This window comes from Nannospalax galili, unplaced genomic scaffold, assembly GCF_000622305.1.
Source record: "Nannospalax galili isolate Female #2095 unplaced genomic scaffold, S.galili_v1.0 scaffold500, whole genome shotgun sequence".
NCBI lineage: Eukaryota > Metazoa > Chordata > Mammalia > Rodentia > Spalacidae > Nannospalax > Nannospalax galili.
This window is the reverse complement of record NW_008347292.1, coordinates 1504024-1511646: the sequence shown is the minus strand read 5'-3', so window position 1 is coordinate 1511646 and position 7623 is coordinate 1504024. Positions and strand designations below refer to the sequence as shown.

At 42.2% G+C, this 7623-nt stretch overlaps 1 protein-coding gene across 3 annotated transcripts in view; it reads left to right on the top strand.

Moving 5' to 3' along the window:
• The first annotated feature begins 15 nt into the window (after positions 1 to 15).
• Positions 16 to 7623, top strand: part of Foxn3 (forkhead box N3) — a 435807-nt gene continuing 428199 nt past the window's right edge. For 2 of the 3 annotated variants that reach the window (XM_008843801.3, XM_008843799.3), the window contains exon 1: positions 16 to 152. The gene's annotated coding sequence lies outside the window, so the exon portion shown is untranslated. The remainder of the gene's footprint in view (positions 153 to 7623) is intronic. The other variant, XM_008843802.3, reaches the window with a different exon arrangement.

The window sequence follows — 7623 nt, the reverse complement described above, 5'->3', positions numbered from 1 at the left end:
GCGCCGGGCGCTGGAGCCGGGTGTTCCGGCCGCGATCGGTGCAGCTCGGCCGGGAGACGGCGCGACCCGGCGGCGGGGCCCCCCGCGAGTCCAGCGCCGCCGCAGCCCCCCAATGCGGCCGCGAGAAGCAGCGGGGGGGCAGGCGATCGAAGGTAACTGGAGCGAGGCTCGCCGGCTCCTCGCGCGGGGCTAGCTTTGTCACCCCGACCCTCCGCTCCGCCTGCCCGCGTCTGGGGGGCAGCCTCGGCTTTTGGTTTTGAGGGGTCCGCCCCCATAGGGCCATCCAGTTTCAGACTGATTTATAGCCTGCAGCCCCGAATGGGAAGGAGGCAGGGATGGCAAGTTGCTTATTTTCATTAGTTTTGTCTCAAAAGTAAGTTCATTAAAAAAAAAAAAAAAAAGTTTTTCTGGAATTTGTAGACAGGGGGTTTAAATTTTTTTTAATTGCAGACAATGGATGTTTATAAAAATTATCGAGTAATTGGTGCAATTCTGTGAATGACTTCGGAGGGAGCCGGCTTCGGAGGGGTCCCCAGGCGTGACTTGTATTTTCAAGGAACTAAGGTGTTAAATGTGGAGTTTGGCTGGGGCAGAGTTACGGCATTGCTGTAACAACTGTTTTGCTATCAATTATAAACAGAGTCAGATCTATGGGCAGTTTAAACCTCTTTTCAAATACCGGAGCTGCTTTTCCCGGTGCAACATGGACAAACCCGCGTGTCCATTGGAGGAAGGCTGGAGGTTTCCTTTTTTTTTTTTTTTTTTTTTTTTTTTTTTTTTAAATTTCTTTTTTTTTTTTTTTTTTTTTTTTTTTTTTTGAGAAACGCTGCTTCTTTGAGGAGAAAACCGTGATTCCCAGCCCGGGAGATTATTTTTCATGCTTTGTTTATCCTCTGGGAATGACATTTGGGCTAGGGAAACAGTCTTTCTCGGGAGCTTTTAATCGTGGGGGTTATTAATTTATTTAATTTATTAGTTTCAATTGGTTGGGCTCCGGGAGCCTTCCGTCACAAGGCTGTGGTTAAGGTGACACATTCGCTAGCGCTGGAACACATGATTGCAATTGCCAAAATGTGCCTTCTTGTTAAAAGGACTGGACCAGGCTGGTTGGAAGCTCTCGGTGGAGCTGTCTAGGCAGGGTGCGACCAGCTCATTGAGGAAAAAGGAAATCGCTTTCGTGAGCTGAGGAAGACATCCAGTATTTCCCTTTTGTTCCCTGTTTTTTTTTTTTTTCATTGATCGCCAGCTCTGCTTTAGCAAGGGGGAGCAGCTCGGAGGGTGCAGAGCTCTGAAGACTGCACAGATGTCTGGAGCCCGCTCTAACTCTCACACTGATTGGTCAGTGAGATGGAGACTTAGGAAAACAGTCACCCCCAAACCTCCTTTTAAAACCTTGCAGTAATTTCGGATCAGCCTTTTTGTGCCTGGGTTTGGTTTTTGATCCGGGTGCCTGTGGCTCTGGGTGTCTTTATGTTTAATTTTTTGTTGTTGTTTCTATCCAGATAAAGTAGGCCATTTTGGTGACAAATTTTTTTGCAGCTGTCAGCTACTAGCTTGCATTGATAGATGCATGACTACACAATACCAACTCAATGATTTCTGTTCATAAGTTGTAGAACGCAAAGTTGTTCAACTTGGAATTCATTTTTTCCCTAATGGTTTTTTTTTTTAATCTGAGCATTTAAATAGCAACATCAGCAGATGGATACTTAATTGTATCATTATTTTGATAATTTAAGTGCCTTGCATGTTTTACCCACTAAATCTAAGCCTTGGAACAGTGAAAGAAAAAATAAAAGAATGAAAATCAAACAATCATAATCAGCTTGCACACTATTTTGCAAGAAATTGTGCTTTGAGCAGAATGTATTCACAGAAAAAGGGCATTTTTTACCACAGAAGACTGAATTAGTGAACATTTTGAAATGAGGAGTTCTTAAGGTAGGGTATAAACGGTGGACATCTTCATTCAAGCCTTAAAGTACCTCATTAAAGAAGCTAGGTCCCAGAAGTTCTTAACCATATAAGCACTTTTCTGATTGGTTTAAAATTTAGACATAGGAAGTGGATGATATCTAGTAACCCAGGAGTGGAGACACGGTTGTCATGGAAACTGAGAAGTGTAACCCCCACCACCACCACACATGCATACACTACCATGACCACCCCTTAAAAAAAAAAAAAACAACAAAAAAAAAACAAAAAAAAAAAAAACAAAAAAAAAAAACCTGCGTGTCATCACAGGTGCTTGGAGAACATGCTGGCTTCTGTGAGCTTTCCCACAGCATCTGTTGAAACCTGAGACGGTGCCTGTCAAATCAAGGTCATTTTACAACAACAACCAAAAATGGAGTCTCCTGCATTTCATAACTGTATTTTTCTTGAAAATAGTTCAGGAGAAAGCCTGAAAGCTAGAGTGAGCTTGTGCTTGCTTAGCATTTTGTGACCTCTGAGTTGTACCTAGAGAAATCTGAAAAGAATGCACTTGGCCCTTAATTACAGAATTTTATGTCTACTACCACGTTTGTATGTCTTCTGTTTGAACAAAAGTCTTCTTAGTGCTGTAGAGACCAGAATATCATCAGAGAAGGTTTAATGAAGCTTCTTTTTTGCTTGCAAGAGGGTTCAAAGTGGAACATGACTGTCTGTGGTATTTGGGACAGGTACTAAGGCTGTCTGAGCAGGGGAAACACTCAAGCTGCCAGGTGCTTGGGGGAAGCAAAAGACAGGGAAGGGGACCGCCCCTAAATGGAAATAAAGACTGTGTCAAAAGTGCAAATCCAGCTAATTTAGGAAGGTTTCCTGTCTTAGGGTAAAGAAGACTGCTTTCATTTTTAGGATATTTTAGAGGATTCCCCAAACCACATGGCGAGTATTTCTGCTGTATCTTGGCAATGAGTTCACCTCCATTCTCCATTGCCTGCTCCATAGTTTGCTTAGAACCCTTAAAAGAGGGTAACTTCAGAGTTGTACAGTGAGTGTATCAAAGAGAGTTTAGACACCTCCCCCAATAGCCCTGTTCTGTTCATTTTGCTAAGTGGAAAATAACTGAGCAGGCCTCTTCTAATTCTAAAAATTTATTCATTTTTGTTTTATGCGAATGAGTGTTTTGCCTGCTTGTATGTAAGTGCACCCATGTCATTCAATGCCCGTGAAGGCCAGAAGAGGGTATTGGATCTCCTGGAACTGGAGTTACAGATGGTTGTTACCATGTGGGTACTGGGAACAGAACCTGGGTTCCCTACCAAGAGCAGCCAGTGCTCTTAACCACTGAGCCATCTTTCCAGTCCTCTCTTCTAAATTTTGACTCAGAAGCTTTTCACTAAAACTTGTATCAATATAAAACCAACGCTTTTGTTAGACTATCTGATCTTGTCAGTGGCAGGCTTGAAATTTTAAGTTCTTGCTATTCGTTTAGAAATACCTCCCCTCCATACATGGTACATTTAGCACTGCATTGCTTAATCTTAAAGCACTTTTTAAACTTATTCAAATTACAACTTGATCTTTCTAAAGAGCATCAAATTTTCCTCAACTAATTGCCTAGAGGAAAGAGGAGATGGAAGAATTGCTAAGTATGTTTTAATGTTTATTTAATACCTTGCTTCTATATTAAAAGAAATACAGAGCTTAGAGCCATATAGCATCATTTGAGTGATTTCAGGCACATTTCACCATCCTGAGCATTATCAAATATTGGATACATTAGGACTTGGTGGGGCAGGTTAAGTTTAGTGGCTTAACTGGTCTCTTTCAGCAAAGGATTTCCTGTAGAGAGCTTTCTTATCTGCAAGTATGTTCATTGGCAGGAAATGTGTCAGTTGCTTGTTTTTACAAACTGAAGGAAATGAATGGGATTTGTTGGTTTCTAGAATTCACCTCCATTCTCCATGGCCTGCCCCATAGTTTGCTTAGAACACTTCAAAGAGGGTGACTTTGGAGCTGTACAGTGAATTCACTTCAAATCATTGGTGCTCCTGTTAATTTCTTTTTAATTTTAGAATTAGAAAAATCAATCCTTACACTACCATGTACGACTTGTTTCACCAGTACAAATTAACAAGATGCTCAATAAAATCCCAATTCATTTTCAGTTGTCAGAAAGGTGCTCATATCATCGCTGGAGCTGGCATGTTTTGGATGGCTATGCCAAATTTTTAATAATAGTTCCAGAATACCAACCAAATGCCAGTCTTAATTTTGGATTAGTACAGAGAGGTAAAGGAGAGAGGCAGTTGAATTCCCCTCTTTGCTTATGAGAAAAAAAAAAGCGTTCACAAAGAACACATGTCAGGTCTCTACGCCAACCTTGCTGGAAGGTAAAAGGCAAAGTTGGGGTAAAAGACACTTGAGAAAGCTATTGAGGAAAACAAAACTTGACTGTGAAACATTTACTGTTAGAAAACATTAATTTTTTGAAGTTGGAGATAAGTATATTTAATTGCTTCAATTCTTGTTATGTTCCAAATTCTGGAGGGTGGGGGAAGGGCAAACTTCTTTGTAGCACACAGACCTCCATGAGAGAAGCATTTGCTGCAATTGGCCCCCCACATTTTTGTAGACATCATTTGTTTTATATTTAGAACCAAGTGGAATCTTATGCAAGGCCCTAATATATGAGTTGAATCAAAACAGAGCTACTCTGGGGGGAACCAGAGCCCAGAGCTAGTGATCTCCCCCTAGGCTACACCTGGGGCTAGCCCTGGAACCCAGAGTTCCAGCCAACACTGTTGCAAAACCGCTGCTGTTAGAGTGCCCCAGTACTCTCCAAAGGAGGCCCCAGGGAACTGCCTGAAGGGCCCTGTGAATGCTCAGCCCAAGAGAACTTCTGCCTTGACAATTTCAGAGGAGTCCTTTGCTCAGAGCAAGGAGGAAAAATAGGTAGCAATTAAGTATGTCGTGCAAGGAACCTAAGAAACTAACAGGGTCCTGGGAAAAGGTCAACTAGTCACTGTCTGAAAAAGTCCTGGCCCAGACTATAGAGAGGGGGAAAAGACTGCTTTCAGAGGTGACATAAATGAAGGCCCCTTTTCTTTATAAGTTACAGGAACATCCTGTGGATATGTGTGAGGTGTTCACTGTCAACTTCCTGGAAGGCTCTGGTTCAGTCTGTTAACCACCCCAGGGTGGGCCCTGTAACTGTTATTCTATTAGTTGAGAATAATTCAATATTAAGTGTTATTCCTGAAATGAAAGTTTGCCAGGCTGTATAAATCTGCCTGGCAGACTCACTAGTGTTTTGAGTGTTGACTAAAATGATAACACAAGATGATATTTGAATATCATCAAATATACTCAATTATCTGCTTTATTATGAGATTATTATGGAACAGCAGGGTGGAGATTGGGCTCAGTTCCTCTTTGTGATTCAGATGCTACTAGTGTTGAAGATTTTTAGGAGTGTTGGACAGGAGGGTTCCCTTTAGTTCTACAAATTTTATTTTATTTTGTTCATTATTATATTTGTGTGTGTGTGTGTGTGTGATGTATGTGTGTGATATGTATGTCTAAGTGCAGGTGTGAGTGTGGAAGTCAGAGGAAAATTTGAGAATTGGCTCTCTCCTTCCACCACGGGGCACGAGGCATCGAACTTAGGTCATCACACAGCAATGCTCTTCTTACCTGCTGAGCCGTCTTGCCAGCCCTGCTCTTGATTTTCACAAGTGCTTAATTCATGTATCCATGAGAATCAGCTTCAGGTGCTAGGACTGTGCTTCTGGGGGACACAACCAATCTCTCTGCATTGATCCTTGGAGGCCACACAGCTGGGCAGTGTCTCAGAGCAGACAGCACAGGTACACCCTGCCCTGCATTCTCCCATCCCTTGCATTGTACCTGCCGTGTTCCTCCTGTCTGTGTGGGGCTGGAGATCATGATTAAAATAATCAGTGTTTCAGGGAGCCACAGAGCTGCCTGCCATTTTTTAAAGAAAGCATTTCTTGGGCTGGAGAGATGGCTCAGTGGTTAAGAGCACCGACTGCTCTTGCAGAGGACCCGGGTTCGAGTCCCAGTACCCTCATGGTGGCTAACAGCTGGCTGTAACTCCAGTTCCAGGGGAATTTGATGCTCTCCTCTGACTTCCATGGGCATTACACAACACAGGTGCACTTACACACATGTAGGCAATACACTCATACACAAAAAATAAAATAAAAAAAGAAAGCATCTCTTCTACAAAGATGAAACTGGTGGAAAGCACAAAATAGCCATAGTAGTGGATGAAAATGATTTAGCGTAATTTTCATTACTGAATAAAGTTTTTCATGGTTAAGCTGTTTGAGGCTACCTTGTGTCTCCAGAGTGTATAGCCATGGAAAACCAGTGGAACGTCCCAAGGCAAGTCATGATGACAGAGCCAGTCTACTTTGGGGCTGAGTGTTGCATCCCGATGTTCTTGGGGACTTGTTTTTGAGTTTTTTGTTTGTTTGGCTTTGCTTGTTTGTTTTGGGTTTTCATTTCATTTTGTTGTTGTTGTTGTTTGCTTTGAGACAGGGTCTCCCTATAGCCCTAGCTGGCCAAGAATTCACTATGTAGACCAGGCTGACCTCAATCTCACAGAAATCTATTTGCCTCTGCCTCTTGAGTTCTGAGATTAAAGGTGTGTGTCACCACATCCAGTGTCTGAGAGGGTTTTTGAGTACTTTTTAAAAAAATAAATATTTTTTAAATATTTTTGAGACTTTTATACAATGTATTTTTTATCATATTCATCCCCAACCCCTCCCCTTAACTCCTACCTGATCCATCCCCACCTCCATATGCCCCCCACCACCAACTTCATGCTCTGGTTTTGTTGTGTTGTTTTTTGTTCAGGGAGCCACAGAGCTGCCTGCCATTTTTTAAAGAAAGCATTTCTTGGGCTGGAGAGATGGCTCAGTGGTTAAGAGCACCGACTGCTCTTGCAGAGGACCCGGGTTCGAGTCCCAGTACCCTCATGGTGGCTAACAGCTGGCTGTAACTCCAGTTCCAGGGGAATTTGATGCTCTCCTCTGACTTCCATGGGCATTACACAACACAGGTGCACTTACACACATGTAGGCAATACACTCATACACAAAAAATAAAATAAAAAAAGAAAGCATCTCTTCTACAAAGATGAAACTGGTGGAAAGCACAAAATAGCCATAGTAGTGGATGAAAATGATTTAGCGTAATTTTCATTACTGAATAAAGTTTTTCATGGTTAAGCTGTTTGAGGCTACCTTGTGTCTCCTCCACACTCAAGGAAAGAGTGTATAGCCATGGAAAACCAGTGGAACGTCCCAAGGCAAGTCATGATGACAGAGCCAGTCTACTTTGGGGCTGAGTGTTGCATCCCGATGTTCTTGGGGACTTGTTTTTGAGTTTTTTGTTTGTTTGGCTTTGCTTGTTTGTTTTGGGTTTTCATTTCATTTTGTTGTTGTTGTTGTTTGCTTTGAGACAGGGTCTCCCTATAGCCCTAGCTGGCCAAGAATTCACTATGTAGACCAGGCTGACCTCAATCTCACAGAAATCTATTTGCCTCTGCCTCTTGAGTTCTGAGATTAAAGGTGTGTGTCACCACATCCAGTGTCTGAGAGGGTTTTTGAGTACTTTTTAAAAAAATAAATATTTTTTAAATATTTTTGAGACTTTTATACAATG